General features: G+C 35.0%; 1 long non-coding RNA gene across 1 annotated transcript in view; it reads left to right on the forward strand.

Moving 5' to 3' along the window:
- LOC131072174 (uncharacterized) overlaps positions 1–15,654 on the forward strand; it is a 32,738-nt gene extending 17,084 nt beyond the window's left edge. The window contains exon 3 of the long non-coding RNA XR_009112668.2: positions 15,342–15,654. This is a non-coding gene — a long non-coding RNA (uncharacterized LOC131072174). The remainder of the gene's footprint in view (positions 1–15,341) is intronic.
- Positions 15,655–22,103: the final 6,449 nt, after the last annotated feature.

The following is a 22,103-nucleotide window of genomic DNA, read 5'->3' on the forward strand; positions in this document are numbered from 1 at the left end:
ATACGCTCTGTCTACACACACATATATCTCCTCATGTATGGCTTAAATAACCTTGTTGATATTGTCGACAACATATCATAGCTATAACAATTGCAATATATTGTGTATTGCAATGTTGTCATCAACAAAGTATCTCATTAAATTGGAGGAATTCTATCTTTAGAGTAACCGAAGGCAAATTGCTCAGACAGTGTGCTGAAAGATGGAATCCAAGTAGATTTAGAACAAGTTAAAGCCATAAAACTATGTTTACCATCTAGTAAGCCTTGTGTAAATTTTTTCCTTGGTTAGATCAATTTTCTAAGGGGATTTGTGCTTAATTTATTAGAAATTACTAAGTCCATTGTTCTAATTATGATAGATCAAGTTATCTTTAAATGGACACATGAAGGCAAGAAAGCTGTCAACCAGATCAAAGCTGCAACAACTGATTCCTCAATCTTAACTCATCCATATTTTGCAAAGGATTTTGGTATATATTGCTATGCTCTTGAACACACTTTGTCTGCAATTTTGACACAGTACAATGTAGAGGATATAAAAGCACCTATAACTTCCATGAGCATGCCATTGAAAAAATACGAATTGAAATACTCTGCTATTGAGAAACACACATATGGTGTACAATCAGAGCCTTAAAATAGTTTAGGTTTTATATCTTGAATTCTAATTCAATAATTCTTGTGTCAAATACCTTTGTGTAAACCATCCTCACATAGCAAGAGATAGGCTTAAACAAAAGAGCTTCATGAATTGCTAAAGTCCAGGAGTATGATGTTGATATTAAGCCTACAAACTTGGTAAAAGGGAAGGGGTTGTAAAAGTTGATTACAGATAACTAATTTAATGAATATAAATAAGAAGATTCAGAATTTCTCCTTGCTCTTTTTGTCGGATTAATAGACGAGCGGTTTTCAAATACCGCCTATTTGCTTACATATGGAGAATGTCGTGCTCATATATCAATAAAGGATAAGAGAACAATCAAATTAAAGGGAGAAAAATACATTATCTGGGGTAATACTCTTTATAAAACGAGAATTGATGGTACCTTTCTTAGATGTGTGGATAAAGCACAACACAAGAGTTTGCCTCAATTCTTTCACAATTAGGCATGTGGAGTTCATTTTCCTACTTCGGTCACAACTCAAAATTCTCAAAAAAATGTTTTTATTCTTGGCATGTTCAAGAATGCAAATGAATGGGTTAAAAGGTGTGAATCTTGTCAGTAGTTTAAAGGAAAAGTCAAGCTTGTTGCTCTACCATTCAAACCAATAAACATCGAAGAACCATTTGAGTGGTGGGGTTTGGATTTTATTGGCCCACTTAATCCTCCTTCTTGTTCTGTCCTTACTCATATTCTGCTTGCAACAAATTATTTCACAAAGTGGGTAGAAGCAATCCCAGTTAGACATGTATCCCTCGAAGTGGTATATGACTTAAAAGAAAATATTCTTGTCAGGTTTGGTGTTCCTCATAAAATTGTTACAGATAATACTTCAAACTTTTCTTCAAGTGAGATATCTATGTTTTGTTACAAATATGACATTATATGGGCCTATTCATCTTTCTGTTACCGTCTAGTAAATGGTCAAGCCAAATCTAATAAGAAAATCTTACCGCCATTATTGACAAATTAGCTGGAGATAAATAGAGAAGCTGGCACAAAATAGTATATGATGCACTGTGGGTTGATAGAACGGGTAAAAGAGTCATTGGTATGTCTTTGTTTGAGCTACTTTATGGGATTAATGCTAATTTGTCGATTCCCTTGGAACTTCTAGCTTCACATCTTCAAAATGTATTAGAAGGTTATTAGTTTAAAAATTCATTGGAGAAAAGTATTTCGTACCTGACGAAAATGGAAGAACAAAGGGACTAAGTGGTGGACAGGATTGTAGGGCACTACACAAGGGTAAAACAACTATTTGACAAGAAGGCCAAGAAGAGGCATTTTGTTGTAGGAGATTTTGTGTTACTATGGGACAAAGGGTAGGAATTAAAAAAAAGCCATGAGAAATGTGGAAGTAATTTCTTGTACTTCATATTTTGATGGTACACATTCTTTGGTTTCTTCCTTTTCTTTCTGTTTAGTTGTATATCTCTTCCCAAGTTTTGATTCTATTTGCCTAATGAATTAAGTCGCTAGTTTATCAATAACCTCTAGGTTCTCCTGAGTCCTAGGGGTCCTCACTTTGCAACATTTTTATGTCTCTGTCATGTTATCTTTCACCTTTTGTCATATTTTCATGTCTCTAATGTCTCTGTTTAAAAATCCCAATTTTTTTTCCAAAGTATTTCATGCATGTTGCGGCTTTTATCCTAATCAGGAAGATATCAGAGTATTCTAAGTCACTCAGAATTCTTTTTCGTCGGAGGTTCCTAGTACATTAGGAACCAATTTTCTTCGTCTCTTTAGAAGGTTGTCGATGTTTTCTATATCAATGGGAGCTCAAAAAATTCTATTTCAAAATGTTCTTGTCCATGATTCAGTCTCGGTACATATGGAACTTTTCCGAAAAGTTCCCGAAACATATATTGTTCCCTGAAAATGCCACTTGCTTAGAAAGAGATATTCAGTTCCCAACTGCTAGAAAACCCTCTGTAGTTCAAAGGTTCATAAATAAATGAAAAGAAAGAAAAATAAGATACCAGAAATTTAATGGGTTTTGGGAACCTATAGAACCTCCAATAAGTTCCTAGTTCTTATTCGATCCTTGATACTTGAAGGAATATGAAGAAAAGGAAAATACATATTTATTTGTCTCTAGTGGACAATCTCCAGGAAAGGTGAAAGAGAGGAAATTGCGTTGTTATAAAGATATTTGGACACGCACTAAATTTCAAAGCTGAGAAACCGATATTCACAATTGAAGACTTCAATCTAGATGTAGCTATTTCGAATTGCTTTCCGACTCCTTTGAAGACTCACCACCAAGTGAACGTGTCCATTGCGCATCTAAAGCTTACTTTGAAAAATGTCCCCTTTCCTTAAATTATTCAATTATTTTTATGCCTTATTTGTTAACAAATTCGTGTTTTCCCCACCTGAAATTCTCATAAAATTTATTTTATAACCTCACTAACTCGGGTAGAATTTAGATGCCAAAAATGAAATTGGCTTATCAAGGCTTCAAAAGATGGTTTTAAAGAATTCTTTATCGTATGTTGGGGATAGCCAACCAGGGTACATTAATTTATTCTGAGTTTTGGTTACATTTGTCCAAAAGCCCTAGATCAGGGATGGCCGAAGTTACTTTCCAATTTGGGTTAGCTCATGTTGGAGGCTTCCCAACTGTGGTTCAGTGTATAGACAGTGTTAGCCCATGTCAAATATTATAAGCTCGATGAAAGAGAACCAAGAAGTGCAAACAACATGGTGATAGTCAGATTAGACGGGTTAGTGATGAGCGCCATGCTAAGACTTCCTAACATAGAAGAATATGTAGACATGAATGTGGAAATAGCTACAAATTACTTCATCGATAAAAGAGACATGTTTTAACAATGTTGCTAAATTTTGGTTAAGAAACCAAGAAAGAGAAAATCCAAATTGCCCAAAAGCCTTCTTAGGCCTCATCCTAACCCTCCGCATAGAGTTAATGGGGATAAGGATACCGATAAGGAGACCAATTCTTTTGAATATTGGATGTGTTAATCTATCATTGTCATAGGATATGAATCATAATATACTGATTGGGAAAATTGATAACCTACACAATCAACTCACAAACTTCTAGAATACGCAAGGAATTTTCAATGACATCATATTTATTCTACACCAACACCAATGTGCATCCATGACATGGATTGCAGGAAGTAGGGGTATAATGAAAATACTCAAATATATAATTTTTAGCCACAATTATAATTTGGTATTTCCAATAAACATTTTAGAAGGGTAAATGATGCATTTACCATGTTCACAATTACAGAGCTTGATGCTAAAATGGGCCAAATATTTTCCACAGAAGCTACAAATCTGATTAAGTGTTTTGAGAGTTATTTAATTAATTTCCAAGTTTTTCTTATATTAGGATACTAGGTTATGATGAGTATCCTTATGAATTGCTTAGTTATACATTTGATCACTTGGTCCTTTTTGAACTCTATAGACAAATGGAATCAATTAATAAGAAGTGCAAAGACTTGAAAGAGGCAAGGTATCCATTCCCACTAGGATTGTCTTGTTACATTTATCCATCTTCAACTAAAGTGCAAAATATGGAAGTATATGTGGTGAGATAACCATGCATTATTATAGCATGAAATATCCATATGATAGTAAGAACTATGTCAAGGACAATTTATACCTGGGAAGCAAAATTCATCATCACCCCCATTTGGAAGATTTTCAAGGCGACTATGAAAATGATTTTGAGGTAAGAAAAAGAGATTGGTTTAGATTAAGTGTGTGACAAATGAAAGAATATTAAATAAAATGAGATGAGGGGATTGGAGATGATGGTTTAAAAATGATTGATAAGCTCATTTGGATTTTCTTCAATTTGAACCACTTACACACATTGATTGGAATAAGAAGGAAATAAAAAAAAAAAGAGCTGAACATTCTAACACTAAACCCCAGGGTTCTCATCTCAAGAAGGAAAACAAATAGAGAAGTTAGTGTAAGCACCTACAATCTCAACTAATGTTAACATTTCTAACACAAGATCAAGTACAATTGAGACCGGTGGGGGATGTAGACGTCTAAAATCAATTAAATTAAATATTTAATTAATTTAAGCCTTTCTGCATAAATAATTAATTTAATTATGTTTACCTTATTCCTCTTAAAATTAATTAAATCAAATTTAATTAATTTTATCACTATAGTACTATCAAAATTAATTATTCCCCATTTTTTTAAAGTCATTTCAATCATTAATTCTTCTAAATTCTTTTTAGTTAATTTATTTTAATCAATTAACTTAAGTCGTGATTCCTACAAATCATTTCTTCTAATTCTCACTTAGCCTAATTAATTCTTCTCGAAGCCTGATTATCATTATTCCTCAATTTTATATTCCTCCACTCATTCTCTCTCCTCTGTCATATCCTCCCAACTTTCCCACTTGCACTCTAATAACTTATTAAGCCACCTAATCAATCTCTTTAATCATTCATACATCCCTAATCACCTTAATTAGGGATGAGTCAACTTTGATTCTTTCAAGGAATTTCAAATTCTTTGAATCTCTCCATGCATCCTCTTCCCAAGAAATTTTCAATTCCTTTATCCATTTAGTCTTCCCACACATCCCCTTATTTTGGAATTTTTAATTCCTCTCTTCTTTCTCCAAGGAATTTTTAATTATTTTTTCTCTTTCCAATGTACTTGGGAGCCCTTCCTCATGAACCTTGAGAGGTGTGGAGACAAGAAATGCCTTTACTTGAATCCCACACCTTGTCCTCTCAATCCATGTGCTCTCTCTCAAATCGATCTCAAACCTTCATTCCAAAGTCAATCTTGGCTCTTCATTTTGGCCTCCTCCAATCTATAAATTGAAGTTTCATTTCCTCACAAATCATGAAAATCCACTTTTCATCCAATCTTATGCTGTCCATTTGAGAATCAAAATCCTTCACCATGTCATCATAATGTCCAAATGTTCTTTTCTAAGCCAAATCCCTCTCATCCATCATCATCATTCAAATCCAATCTAAATCTAATCCAACCGATCTCATTGTGTAGTGGAGAGCAATCCACAATCCACTATCAAAGGAGCAATTCAAATAGAGCAACAAGGGCGCATCTACTTCATCAAGCTCAATCGGAAGAAGTGAATAACTAAGGTATAATGTTTGATTTGTGCATTTGAATGCATTTACTTATGTTTTATCTTGGTTTGTGCACTAACCATTAGGCTTTAGATTTTCCCATCTTCATTCTGACATGCCTGATGGGACTAATGTCCTTTTTTTCTAACATTTCTTGCAAGTTTCTTGTGTTTTAAGCACGTAGGTTCCGCTTTAGCATGTTCGATTGTATTTTGACGCGTCCAACCCTCCGCTTTAGCGCGTACGTAGTGGATCAGCGCGTGTGATTTAAAATTTGAATTTTTGACTGCCTTTTTTTGCTGATTTTTGTCGATCAGCGCGTTCGCCTGCAAATCAGTGCCTCCGCTTCACTGTTTTGATGCCTCCGTTTGAAAAAATATTCCTGCCTAACTTTCTTTTCTAACTTTTCATAAAAAATGTAAATCAATGTCTGTGCATGCGAATCAACACCCGCGCATGCATATCAGCGCCTACGCAGGCGTCAAAACACATGTGTTTAATGCAAAAATCTTCACGCTTACTTTTTCTTCAAGTTTTAATTAAAAATTGTGAATCAACACCCGCACATGTGAATCAACGCCTGTGCCTGTGCATTAGTGCGTGCGTTTTTTTACGCCTGAACAATTTTCGTACAACATACATAACTTTTCGCTTGGGTGTCAAATTTTCAAAATTCAAAATGCATTGGAAAGAGAACTCAGAGATCTAAAATGGGTCGTCAATGGATTTTTCATGTCATTTTTCAAAAATTATTTTAACACGTTCAAAGTCAAGCTTTATTTTTGAACTTTAAATGCACATAACTTTAGCATATGAAATCATTTTTCATTAAACTTTTATTTGAAATTATCTAGAAAATCATGATGAATTTAATTTTGTGATTATAAAAAGGAATCCTCATATTTGTATCTTTGTAATAATCATCTTGTCTTTGTAGCCTTTTCGTTGGTCCAAGACAAAAAAACAAAACTCAAACTATTAATCATCTTTTGTAGGACGTTTGTCGAAGGCTTTCAGTTTTCCATTGAAGTAGATTTTTTTCATGCATTAGATTAGAAAACACATATTTTGGGGTTAAAAAGAACTTGCGTTTTCCATGTCTTGTGTAGTTGCACGTGTGTAGGGTGGACTGATTATTATGCTTAGTATCCTCTCCCCTCGCTTTTGTGGATCTTGGGTTTAAGAGAAAATCGATTAACAACACCTGTCTTTTTCTTTTTGTAGTGAGGTATTCTTGATGGGGATTTGATCATGTCACAAGGGTATCTCGAATTGGGACACGTAGGGGATATCGACTCTTTCAATGCGATCTCGAGCGGGTTTTTTCGAGCAGCTATATAAATATGCTGGTCAAATGACTGAGACACTGACTGAATTTGACGTATGTGGGGGCCTTTCTTGCATCAATAAGCTCAGTTAGAGCCTAAAGTGGCTTGCTTCGAGAATCCACTTTGGATTGGTGATCCCTCAAAATTACACTAAAAACCTTGTTTAGTAACCCAAAATCCCACATTCATAGTGCAGGGGATGCAGATTGTACCCCCAAGTTATCTCTCATGTACCCACTCAAGATGAGATAGGAATTCCCCTTGTAATAGATCCTCGGATCTCCGGGGTAAGAGAATCTGGCATGCTCGAGAAGCGAGTGTACTGTAAGGGAGAGTCAGTGCTACCAGAATCTCTATTTGTCCGCTTGTTTGAGGTATGGCTTGTGCGAGAGGCCTATTGAATGGTTTCCATCTTCCAACCTAAGTTGTATGTCTGATGCATGTCTTCATTTGTGCAGAAACCAGTGAAATTTTGTTTGGGCTAATCTAGGCACCCTTCACTTTCACGCTTGTCATAGAGCGTTGCCTTGACCAATGTGCTTGTCATTCTTTGATTTCTCTTGCCAGGAGTAGATAACATCCAAAACATTCCCTAATTTAACCAAACATTTGACCAAACCCATCAATCTCCACTTTGTCACTATCAAACCTATATTTCATCTCTGTTTAAGCTAAACCCCCGATCAATTTTCATCCATCCAAATGATCATCAATCCCCAACCAATATCTTTATCCCATCATCAATCCATTCCCGGGTAGCCTTCCCCTTCTTCTTTGTTCCATCAATCCATAATCATTTTCTTCTCACCTTTGAGGACTTAGCACATTAACCTAATCAAATCTCCAAAATCTCAATTAATCAATCAATATTCCTTTAATCCAATCATCAATCATCAATCCTAACCCAAAGTCAACACTTTGTGAAAGTTTGATTTACATCTTTATCTTTAATCAATCATCAATTGCCTTTTTGTGCTTAGGAAAGAATCTCCCCCAAGTACCTTTGCTTAATCATTTGGGCTGATCAAAACCTTAAATCCTTTTGCCCTATTTTGCTTAGGCACGTAAGTACACCTTAAGTAGAAGAACCATTCATCAATCATCAATCCTAACCCAAAGTCAACACTTTGTGAAGGTTTGATTTACACCTTTATCTTTAATCAATCATCAATTGGATTTTTGTGCTTAGGAAAGAATCTCCCCAAGTACCTTTGCTTAATCATTTGGGTTGATCAAAACCTTAAATCCTTTTGCCCTATTTTGCTTAGGCACGTAAGTACACCTTAAGTAGAAGGAGGCTTAATCATTTGAATCCTTTTGCCTTGCTTAGGCACGTAAGGCCACCCTAAGTAGAAGAAGGCTTAATCATTTGGATCTTTTTGCCCTATTTTTCTTAGGCACATAAGTCCACCCTAAGTAGAAGAAGGTTTAATCATTTGGATTCTCTTGCTCTATTTTTCTTAGGCACGTAAGTCCACCTTTACTAGAAGAAGGCTTAATCATTTGGATCTTTTTGCCCTATTTTGCTTAGGCACGCAAGTCCACCCTAAGTAGAAGAAGACTTAATCATTTGGATCCTTTTGCCCTATTTTGCTTAGACACGCAAGTCCACCCTAAGTAGAAGAAGGCTTAATCATTTGGATCCTTTTGCCCTATTTTGTTTAGGCACACAAGTCCACCCTTAGTAGAAGAAGGCTAAATCATTTGGATCCTTTTTCCTTATTTTGCTTAGGCATGCAAGTCCACCCTAAGAAGAAGAAGGCTTAATCCAAAAGTCTGAATTTTACCTACCTTGGTTGTCACCTTGCTTTGCGGTTTGCATCATCAATTTCATGCCTCAATTAAGTCCTAATCCAATGGCTAAGGTTTCATTTTAATCCAAATCAATCTTGTCCTAACCTAAGGACCAATCCAATCTAATCAAATTCAACCTGATCCAAGCAAATCAAATCAATCCATCAATCCAATCTAAAGTTGCTAAGTCCTAGTCCTCATCTTCATCGAACATCATCTCATTACTTTTTTTTGATCAAGTCTATCCAATCCCAACTTATCCCCCCATTCTCAACATTTTGAGGTTACATGGCTACCCAAAATCCACATCCAAAATTCAAAGCTTGGTATGAGAAAATGCTCATGGAAGTTCATGGATCACCCTATCAACCATCCACATCTAGCTCATACATGCCTCAAAATTATCCAACTTCCACCTATTCATGTCTCCCATTCCAGCCCATTTAACAAGTCAATCCCAATTCATCTTGCATCTCTTATCCTTCTCGGTCTATTATAGCATATATACTATCCACGAAACTAGATGCCTGAAACAAACGTCATGTGTAGTCCCCCCACCTTCTTGCGCTCTACACATCCTATCCAAGTCCATCCTCCTTTCCTATCTTTGGTCTTGGCTATTCTATCCATATCCTCCATCTCATATCTCTCATCTTATCCAAATTCATCCCTCATTCCTACCTTCGGTCTTGATCATGAAGAGCACACAGTTATACTGAAAGGGGGGGTGAATCAGTATAATGAAACTTTTCAATTCTATATTTTATATGATAGAATCAATCACTAAAAATAATTTTGCATATGAACAAAATAACACAAAGATTTAAGTGGAAACCCAATGCGGGAAAAAACCACTGAAAATGAATGCTATATATTTATGTTCTTTTACAATTTTGTGAGCACCAACCCACTGGAAGCACCAACTCCCTAACTCTGTTTTGTGAGCACCAACCCACTGGAAGCACCAACCCCCAAACTTTGTTTTGTGAGCACCAACCCACTGGAAGCACCAACTCTCTGTGCTGAAATTGTGAGCACCAACTCACTCTTCACAAATCTAATTTTCCATCTTGAACATGTTGCTGTAACAATGGATGATGGACAATGGTAACACTCTTTAAATCTGCATACACATCTTCATACAAATATGTCACAATTCCTTTCTTAAATCTGCTGTAAGCTGATCATAAGTCTGCCTTACTCTTCATTTCAAATCTGCATGTGCTAAGTCTATATATTTGCTATTATATTCTAAACTTATGCTCTTTTAGGATTGATTGTTCATGTTTCTCTTTGCACACCTCTTACTTCACCTACATGAGTTATACTTTAAAAAATCCATAGTTTTATACACAGTATATATATCCAGCATATCAACATCCTTCTCAAAGCATTTTTAAAAATTCATATATATGTGTGTGTGTGCGCTAGTTCCACCGGTTGCAAACCAACATGACTTTTAGTTTGAAAAGTCATATCCTTCAATATTTCAATAACTTCTTTTTGTTAAATTCTATTAATAAACTTTTTACGGGAGTATTTGTTTGCCAAACACTTTTGTTTATATTAATAAACTCTTATGCTACTATACCTTAGACAATACTTTTTGTAATAAACAAACCACCAAACTTAATGAAGCCCGATAATATGTATTGTAAAAATAACGTATGTAATTTATTTACGATATTATTTTCTCCCAGTCGGTATTAAGTTCGTTCCGCAAAACACAAAGTTTAATAATTTTTGCTGTCGAGATTTATTTTTCACTTTTAATTTTGCCGCTCCATATCTATCCCCGCTTTAATTAATTTAAAGTGTGCTGCCGATAATATTGTTCAATATATTAATGCTCATGAGGTGCCGTAAAAAATACTTGGTTAATACATTTGCCATCAAAGCATTTTTTCGCTTTAATAAACTTGCCACTATATTAATATATTTGCCGATAATTATAAAGTCTTTCCATATTATATATCGGGTAATAAATATATCGGATTATTTATAAAGTCTTTCCATTAATAGTTTTCATTTGATTTCTATTTTTGCCTTTAGATAATGATATAGATACGAACCATGTTCACTGTAATCTTCTGCTTCATCGTGTTGATTTGCCAGGAAACTTCCAAACCAACACCCGACTCTAGGATATATTTTAGATACTTACATTCTTTCTGTGATGTCATTTTAGATGCTTCCTGCTTTCAATTAATTTGACATCAATGACAATACTTGCATCAATCTCCCCCTTTGTCATTGATGGCAACCTTACAATCCAGATTGCTCCCCCTCAAACCAACACTCCCCCTGTCTCCAATTTCTCCCCCTTTGACATCAATGGCAAGGGATTTTCTGTTGTTTGTAACCTGCCCCTTTTTAATGTATGCTTGATACGAAGTGCTTACTGAGAGGATGAGAGTGATATTACTCCCAATTTATCCCTTAAGTACTCAAAAGTCTCTTTTGGAAGAGGCTTTGTAAAGATATCTGCTAACTGTTCCTTTGTTGGAACATATTCCAACTTTATTTGCTGCTCAAGAACCCGGTTTCTTAAGAAATGAATTTTGATAGGGATGTGTTTTGTCCTGGAGTGCATCACTGGGTTCTTTGACATACTGATTGCACTTGTATTATCACAATAGATAGAGATAGGATGATCATACTGAATCTTAACATCTTGCAAGGTTGTTTCATCCACAATACTTGCGTACAACATGCTGCTGCTGCAATGTACTCTGCCTCTGCGGTAGATAGAGATATTGAAGCCCGTTTTTTGCAAAACCAGGATACAAGGTTGTTGTCAAGGAAAAAGGCTCCTCCACTGGTGCTTTTGCTATCATCCTTGTCACCTGCCCAATTAGCATTTGTGTATCACATTTTGGGTACCACAATCCAAAATTCATTGTACCCTTCAAATACTTGAAGATTCTTTTAACTGCCTGTACATGTGTTTCCTTTGGTGATGCTTGATACTGTGCTGCTACACCAACAACTTGCATTATATCTGGCCTGGTAGCTGTTACATATAAGAGACTTCCAATCATGGATCTATATTGAGTCTGACTCGCATCAGGGGATTCATCATTTTTACTAAGTTTGCAACCAGTGACCATAGGAGTATTGGCAGGATGGCAATCCTCCATTCTGAATTTCTTCAACATCTCTCTAACATACTTAGTCTGTGAGAGAAATATCCCTTCATCTGATTGTGAAATTTGCAATCCCAAGAAGAAAGAAAGTTCTCCAGGCATAGACATCTCAAATTCTTTTTGCATGTTAGAAGCAAATTCTTCACACATTTGATTCTTACTACCACCAAAAATGATATCATCTACATAAACAACTACAATCAACAAATGATTACCTTCACATCTGAAGTACAAATTACTATCCGCTGCTCCTCTTTTAAACCCTTGTGTTTGAAGGTAGTTGTCTAATCTGGAGTACCATGCTCTAGGAGCTTGTTTGAGACCATAGAGTGCCTTCTTTAATCTGCATACATAATCTTCCTCTTCTGATAGGATAAATCCTTCGGGCTGTTCAATATATACTTCCTCTTCTAAATCGCCATTTAGAAAGGTCGATTTCACGTCCATTTGATAGACTTTGAAACCCTTATGACTTGCAAGAGCTAGAAACATTCTGATAGCTTCCAATCTGGCAACTGGGGCAAATGTTTCTTCAAAATCGACTCCCTCCACTTGTGCATAACCCTTACACACAAGCCTTGCCTTATTTCTTGTAATTTTGCCATCCTCATTCATTTTATTGTGAAAAACCCACTTGGTCCCAATGACATTTTTGTTTGAGGGTCTTGGAACAAGGTCCCATGTGTGATTTCTTTCAATTTGGTCCAACTCCTCATTCATAGCATTTACCCAATACTTGTCTTCACTAGCTTCATCAAAATTCTTTGGTTCTATCTTAGAAAGTAGACAGAAATGAGCATGTTCTGTGGTGGTAGCTAGTCTCCTCCTTGTCTGAATGTTTGTATCCAACTCTCCAATAACCAAGCTTTCTGGATGATTTTTCTGAACAAACTTTGATGGAGTTTTTGATGGAGTTTCAAAACTTTCTTGTTTTTCATTTTCACTTTCTTCTTTTAATTCTTCTTCATCACTTTGTTCCTTAGGATGATCTTCTATAGCTTTCTCAAATTGTTTTCCTTCATCTATCTTCACATTAGCACTTTCAACTATCTTGTAAAGTCTTTTATTGAAGCATTTATAAGCTTTGCTTTTGGTGGAATATCCAAGAAAGATTCCTTCATTTGACCGGGCATCAAACTTTTCCAAGTCCTCTTCATCTCTTCTAATGTAGCAAGTGCTGCCAAAAATTCTGAAATAATCAACAGTTGCAGCCTTTCCTTTCCATAGTTCGTATGGTGTCTTGTTGTTGTTTACCCTTTTTTGCGCTCTATTCAATATGTACACTGTTGTGTGAACTGCTTCTTTCCAAAAAGTGTCTACAATCTTTGATTCATTTAACATAGCTCTTGCCATTTCCTGAGCTGTCTTATTCTTCCTTTCAACAACTCCATTTTGTTGTGGAGTTCTTGCTACTGAAAGTTGTCTTCTTATTCCATGTTTTGTGCAAAAATCTTCAAACTCATTTGAAGTGAATTCCCCTCCTCGGTTTGATCTAAGACACTTAATTTTGACATCCATCTCATTTTCAACTAACTCTTTGAAGGCTTTAAATTTTGTAAGAGCTTCAGATTTTTCTTTTAGAAAGGTGACCCGAGTCATCCTGGAGTAATCGTCTATGAGTAGCATAAAATACCTTTCCCCTTGCAAACTTTTTGTTTTGGTTGGTTCGCATAAGTCTGTAAGTATCAGCTCTAGAGGCTTTGAAGACGAGTATTCTTTGGATTTAAAACTTACTCGAGTTTGTTTCCCAAATTGGCGTTGTTTGCAAATGACATTAGATGGTTTTGTAATTCTAGGCATATCCCTTACTGCTTCCTTTTTGCTGATCTTGACAAGATTGTCAAAGTTAAGGTGGCCTAGCCTTTTGTGCCATAGCCAGTTTTCATCCTCTTGAACAAAATTACACGTTTCTTCATCTATTTCATTTAGAATATATAAATTATTTGCAGTTCTATGGGCATTTGCAATGATTCTTCCATTCTTTTTAATCTCACATCCCTTAGACAAAAATGTCACACTACGTCCTTGATCACAAAGCTGGCTAACACTTAATAAATTTTCTTTTAAGCCTTTGACATATAGCACATTCTCAGTTTTAGTCTTTCCATAATCTAAACTAAATGTTCCTTTACCTTTTATTTCTCTTTTTTTGTTATCACCAAATCTTACCGATCCTTCATCTGTTGGTTCAAAAGAGATGATTTTGTTTTTGTCCCTTGTCATGTGCCTTGAGCATCCACTGTCTACATACCATCTATCCTTCTTGTTCTTTGCATGAAGAGCTATTTGAACAAACAAGGATTCTTTCTCTTCTTGTTGTTTTTTCTTCCAAGTCATTCTAGATGTTTCCTCCCTTTTGATAGGTACATCTCCCTTTCTTGGTAAACTAGGGAAGATAGTTCGGTAGAATCTGGCTGTGTGTCCAAAATTGTGACACTTATAACATATTACATCATAATTCAGTAGAGGAGAAAATGAATTATATTTCTTTGGAGTGAAGTTAGAAATATTTCTAGTATGACTTCTACAATCAATTGCTTTATGACCAAACTTATAGCATGAAAAACAATGTCCTTTGAATGGATAATAATTATTAGTTACATGTGATTTCTTTATGTGAGATGTTTTCAACATATTTGTGGGAGGATGAGATTTTTGAGCATCATTCTTCCTTCTTTTGTTTTCTACCGTCTTCCATGAATCATCCAAAGTTTTTGACTTAGTAGCATTTGCTGTTTGATCCTCTTCATGTCCTAGACCTGATTTAATGAACGTAGGTCTTTGTGCCTTAAGAAGTTGATCCATTTTCTTGGTGCTGTCTTCAAATTTTTGAAGTTTCCCCAAATCTTGTTTTAAGGAGACAATTTCTAATTCTAATTTGTTGCATCCTTCCTCTTTTTTTTAAAGCTGATCCCTTATTTCCTTCTCATTCTTCTTTGCTTCCTCCAAGTGTATTTTTAAGTCTTCAATGAGCTTGCTTGATTCTTGTAATTTTGTCTTATATTTTGAGACCCTTCCTTTTAGCTTTTCATTTTGTTTATATGCATAATGTAACTCTTCTTCAAGATCTACATCTTCTTCATTTTAAGACTTTCAAATTTCATTGTAAGTGATTGAAGCTTGGCCTCTCTTACCTTTTCATCCCCTTCATAGATACTTTTCAGTTTGTTCCATATCTCTTTTGCTGATTTGCAATGCATGACTTTTGTAAATTCAGAATCAGCTAGGCTGTATAGGAGAGCATGTTCTGCTTTGGAATTATTCTCACTTTTCTTCTTTCCTGCTGCATCAGTCGGAGGAGTTGATGGAGGTGTGTATCCATCTACCATGGATTGCCAAACATCATAACCAAGTGCGTTCAGATAGGCTTTCATCTTGATACTCCAAAATGCATAATTTGTCCCATCGAAAATTGAATTTCTAACTGCATAGTTATCTACCATTGTGCTCTTTTGAGGATCTACCTTCAAACTGTAAGGCTATCTTCGAAGGAACCTGCTCTGATACCAATTGAAGAGCACACAGTTATACTAAGAGGGGGGGTGAATCAGTATAATGAAATTTTTCAATTCAATATTTTATATGATAGAATCAATCCCTAAAAATAATTTTGCATATGAACACAATAACACAAAGATTTAAGTGGAAACCCAATGCGGGAGAAAACCACTGAAAATGAATGCTATATATTTATGTTCTTTTACAATTTTGTGAGCACCAACCCACTGGAAGCACTAACTCCCTAACTCTGTTTTGTAAGCACCAACCCCCGAACTCTGTTTTGTGAGCACCAACCCACTGGAAGCACCAACTCTCTCTGTTGAAATTGTGAGCACTAACTCACTCTTCACAAATCTATTTTTCCATCTTGAACATGTTGCTGTAACAATGGATGATGGACAATGGTAACACTCTTTAAATCTGCATACACATCTTCTAACAAATATGTCACAATTCCTTTCTTAAATCTGCTGTAAGCTGATCATAAATCTGCCTTACTCTTCATTTCAAATCTGCATGTGCTAAGTCTATATATCTGTTATTATATTCTAAACTTATGCTCTTTTAGGACTGATTGTTCATGTTTCTCTTTGCACACCTCTTACTTCACCTACGTGAGGTATACTTTCAAAAATCCATAGTTTTATACGCAGTATATATATCCAGCATATCAACATCCTTCTCAAAGCATTTTTAAAAATTCATATATATATATATATATGTGCTAGGTGGATGTGCTAGTTCCACTGGTTGCAAACCAACATGACTTTTAGTTTGAAAAGTCATATCCTTCAATATTTCAATAACTTCTTTTTGTTAAATTCTATTAATAAACTTTTTACGGGAGTATTTGTTTGCCAAACACTTTTGTTTATATTAATAAACTCTTATGCCACTATACCTTAGACAATACTTTTCATAATAAACAAACCACCGAACTTAATGAAGCCCGATAATATGTATTGTAAAAATAAGGTATGTAATTTATTTACGATATTATTTTCTCCCAGCCGATATTAATTCAGTTCCGCAAAACACAAAGTTTAATAATTTTTACTGTCGAGATTTATTTTTCACTTTTAATTTTGCCGCTCCATATCTATCTCCGCTTTAATTAATTTAAAGTGTGCTGTTGATAATATTGTTCAATATATTAATGCTCATGAGGTGTCGTAAAAAATACTTGGTTAATACATCCGCTATCAAAACATTTTTTCGCTTTAATAAACTTGCCACTATATTAATATATTTGTCGATAATTATAAAGTTTTTCCATATTATATATCGGGTAATAAATATATCGGATTATTTATAAAGTCTTTCCATTAATAGTTTTCATTTGATTTCTATTTTTGCCTTCAGATAATGATATAGATACGAACCATGCTCACTGTAATCTTTTGCTTCATCATGTTGATTTGCGAGGAAACTTGCAAACCAACACCCGACTCTAGGAAATATTTTAGATACTTTCATTGTTTCTGTGATGTCATTTTAGATGCTTCCTGCTTTCAATTAATTTGACATCAATGACAATACTTGCATTAGATCATGCTAGAGAAAAAATAATGCATACGCATGCTTTGGGAAAATGCAAGCTCAAATGCCTTAGCCATTCATATCCACCACACATTATCCTTCAATCTCACACATCTTTATTCACCATCCTTCTAGCCTTAATTGGGACATTTGCCTCCTTTGCAACATAGTTCTTGGATCCCCATTCCACCTATCCTCCATCCTTTAGTCCTCCATATCCTATCATGATCCATCTACTTAATCCCTTCACCCCCTATCCAAGCAATCTCCCCATCCATCCATCCTCTTACCAAGCCTTGGTTCTCCCTTGTCATTGGTCTCCCTCCATTTATCCTATATCCACAAACCAATCCCATCATATCCAATCCTATTCAATCATTTATCACCCTCCCATTTTATCCAATCCATTTACGACGCCCATCACACTAAGCTTTTCCCATCTATCTGAGCTTATATTGACTCACATGGAATCCAAACACCCATCCATATTGTGCTAATAAAATCCTAGCGAAAATCCTCTCACTTAGAGATCTCGCACACCATCTTGTCTCTTGCATTTATCAATCTATCTGTACCCTGCCCATCGGGACGCATCCTTCCCATGTCCGGTAGTTTATCCAAATCCATCTTCCTGCCCATCGGGATGTATCCTTCCCATGTCTGACAACCTAACCAAATCCATGTCCCACTCTTGGTAAGAGATGTCAGTTGGCCATGTGCAAGTTGTTTGCATGATTGAGCTTTTCGCTTTGATTTTTTTATCTTGTGTCCCATGACTGTACCTGTTCAAGGCTGCCCTGATTATCCTATATCTTGGCATGTCTTGGTTGGTGTGTAATGGGGCATTGTTTCTATGGTATGGCGTGTTTGATGGTTTCTCTTGTATGATCCTATAGTCTCCCATTTACATCATCATCGATGTTTGTGAACCTGTGTACATAGAGATACCTATTGTTTGAGAGTCAAGTCCACACCTCAGATATTCACAACATCCTGATTCCTATAATCAGTGGTGTGGATAATCTGTGGTAATATCAAAACTAGGTTTGCTTTCCACTTCTACACAACAAGAAATCTCATCCACTCCATTTCATTCATTCATCCCATTTCACCCATTTATCTTGGAGACTCCAATTTATTCATTCACCCCCCCTTCATCATCTTCATCTTTTCATTATCTAGTCCTATCCATTTCGAGAGCACACCTGTGTTCTTAGAACCCGCATGTCCTCTCGAGGGGGCATACCACTACCTCGTCATCCTTCCTTATTTGATATAACATTAGTTCATGACGCTATATCAAAGAGGGGCAAAATGTAGACGTCTAAAATTAATTAAATTAAATATTTAATTAATTTAAGCCTTTCTACATAATTAATTAATTTAATTATGTTTATCCTCATTCCTCTTAAAATTAATTAAATCAAATTTAATTAATTTTATCACTATACTACTATAGTTAATTTATCAAAATTAATTATTGAACATTTTTCTAAGGTCATCTCAATCATTAATTCTTCTAAATTCCTCTTATTTAATTAATTCTAATCAATTAACTTAAATCATGTGATTCCCACAAATCACTTCTTCTAATCCTCACTTAACTTAAATAATTCTTCTAGAAGTTTGATTATCATTATTCTTCAATTTTATATTCCTCCACTCATTCTCTCTCCTCATGTCACATCCTCCTAACTTTCCCACTTGCATTCTAATCACTTATTAAGCCACCTAATCAATCTCCTTAATCATTTGCACATCCCTAATCACCTTAGGGATGGGTCAACTTTGATCATTTCAAGGAAATTCAAATTCTTTGAATCTCCCCATGCATCCTCTTCCCAATGGATTTTTAATTCTTTTATTCATTTAGTCTTCCCACACATTCTTTTATTTTGGAATTTTTAATTCCTCTCCCCTTTTTCCAAAGAATTTTTAATTTCTTTTTATCTTCCCAATGCATTTGGGAGCCCTTCCCAATGAGCTTTGAGAGGTGTGGAGACAAGTAATGCCTTTATGACATATCTCTTAAATCCCACACCTTGTCCTCTCAATCCATGTGCTCTCTCTCAAATCGATCTCAATCCTTCATTCCAAAGTCAATCTTGGCCCTTCATTTTGGCCTTCTCCAATTTATAAATTGGAGTCTCATTTCCTCACAAATCATGAAAATCTACTTTTCATCCAATCTTATGTTGTCCATTTGAGAATCAAAATCCTTCATCATATCATCATAATGCTTAAATGTTCTCTCATCTAAGCCAAATCTCTCTCATCCATCATCATCATTCAAATCCAATCCAAACCCAATCCAACCGACCTCGTTGTGTAGTGGAGAGCAATCCACAATCCACCATCAAATGAGTAAATCAAGTAGAGCAACAAGGGCGCTTCTACTTCATCAAGCTCAATTGGAGGAAGAAATGAACAACTAAAGTATAATGGTTGATTTGTGCATTTGAATGCATTTACTTATGTTTTATCTTGGTTTATGTGCTAACCATTAGACTTTAGATTTTCCCATCTTCAAGGGAAATGGTGAAGAACCTCATAAAGAGGTAAAGTTCAAAAGTGCTTGTGCTCAAGAGAATCCTAAAATCAAACCTCAATTATAGATAGAGAAGCCTTAGGTGGATAAGAGTGTACATGAAGTGATTCAACAATAAACCATTGATCTTCTCCAAGAAAATCTATCCTCATGTCAAATGATACCATCTTCATCGTCTCCACTTCATGCAAATACAAACAATGTTTCATTATTTCCTCCCGCATCACCTTATGATAATTTTGAAACCTCATTAGCAAAAACCATTTTACCTCATATTGCTTCTGCTTTCACTTTAATCCCATTCAAAGTCCCATCCTCTTCTCAATGTTTGAAAGTAGTTTGTAATAATAGGAAGTATAAAGCCACCATCGAAATTGATTATGACGTGGTAGCTAAATTGTCACATGAGACTAGTCCCAAACCCATAAAAACACAAATTACTTTAAGATTGATGACTGATTTTTTGGATAATCAATATTAGGAAATAACCAAGCTTATTGATGATGACAATAAAGAAGATATTACAGAAGATGACTATCAACTTTTTAGCGTTCATATTAGCCCTTCAATTCATAAAGGAGAGATTGATAATTTTCAAGTTTCAATTGCTAAATTCATACATAGTACGAAGAAAGAGAAAGCTATAGCTAGAGAGCAACTTAAAAAACAAGTTCAAATGCTAACATCTTATGTCAAAACTATTCTATATGTTTCAACACAATTAGTAGATAGCCCCTTAGTTGCAAGTGATACAAATATACAAGGTGTTGATAAAGATGCAATGAAAAATTTAAGTAGATATCAAGCATTAGGGGTAAGGCCTCTAAGCCTTGATTTAAACAAATGATAGTAGATGGACTCTTTTGTATTGAAAAAGAAACAATGTTGTATAAACAAATAGAAGAGAAAAATAAAGAACTGGAAAATGAGCTCCAATTGATTAGAAAAGAAGAAACTGATGTATAAGATATGTCAAAGATTAGATACAAATACACTACTGAATGAAAATATTTTGTTTAAACTTGAGGAATATAACACTATAACCTGTATAAGAAGCATTGAGTGGAAACTTATAGGTATTAGACAAACTATAAATGAATTGAAGAAACTCTCTAAAGAAATTGAAGTGGAATTTTATATTTAAAGAGAATAATTCGACTTTGTAAGATGCTAGGTAACTAAATAGGATTTCAAGGACCTTGTTTCTAAAGAACCGCTTAATCAAGAAAACAACGTGAATTGTGGAAACTAAAATAAAGCAAATTGGGGTTTATGTCAGTTTGGAAGCAATGTTTGTCCAATACTTGGTTCAAAAAACAAAATCTTTGACATCTATAATGAAGAAATACATAAATAGCAAAGGCGTCTCTTCATCCTTGAATAAAGAAAAAGCTATGAAGGAAAATATGCCAGCAAAAGAAACTTCAAGACTTTTCAGTGGCATTCTATTTCATAATTTTTAAATCAAGTCATTTTCATACGACTTAAATGTGACTTTCTTAATATTTTACTATAGATAAAGATGATTTTAAATATTTTGTAGTAAGTTATAAATTAGACATCTTAGTAGTTAGTTAAAAAGAAAAGCATATATATGAGGATTATCCTTTAACTCAGGGAATTTTTGGCTTTCATAATTTTGATTGTAGGGTTGGAGTTGTATAGCTCATTAAAAAGAAAATAGAAATAGAGAATATTTGAATGATAGTATTGAAGGGTTGAGTAAATAATTTCTCTTTGAAACATTTTGTAATTGAATGATTGAATCATTCAATCTTGCCTATGGAATTGTTTGTGAGATGCAATATAGGAAGATTAAGATTATTCACTTTTCTGTTGCATGTTAAAATCTTTGTGGTATTGGGTTCTTCCCATATCGTGCTGGTTAAGTTGTGTTGTTGTGACCCTTGAGGTTCAAACCCTCGTTGGGCAATTGTAATTGCAAAATTTTGTCTTTGCTAATCTGATGTGTTTGCAGGTTTGAGCCTTAACATTGTTATATGGGGATGAGGTCCCTTGTTTGTGACCTCACTGGTTCAGGTAGTGGCTATCCAGGTAGATAAACTCACTTTATACAAGGGCAAAAAGGGACATCGGAATATGTGCCACTTGTATAAAGTGAGTTTTATCTGCCTAGATAGACACTTCCACTGGTTCATAGGTCTGGGTGAAAAGTGTTTCATGTGGAGTCCAAAGGTGTGTGATGTTAGCGTCGCCGATCACATTTAAAAACTTATCTGACACTTATTTTAAAAAAAATCTTTGTGGTATTCATTGTAAGATTTTGAGAAGTATATTATCCTTCAATTGCAATAAAATTAACTATGTTGAAGGTGTTTCTTATATGAATTGCACTACTTGTTTTTGATAAGAAATGATTCATAATACATTTTAAATATGCAAGATGACCATTCATTTTCTTTATTGTCGTTAATCGTGTTGGCATTGAAGTTGTCATTGATGTCA

Source organism: Cryptomeria japonica, chromosome 7 (assembly GCF_030272615.1).
Source record: "Cryptomeria japonica chromosome 7, Sugi_1.0, whole genome shotgun sequence".
In the NCBI taxonomy this organism is placed as follows: domain Eukaryota; kingdom Viridiplantae; phylum Streptophyta; class Pinopsida; order Cupressales; family Cupressaceae; genus Cryptomeria; species Cryptomeria japonica.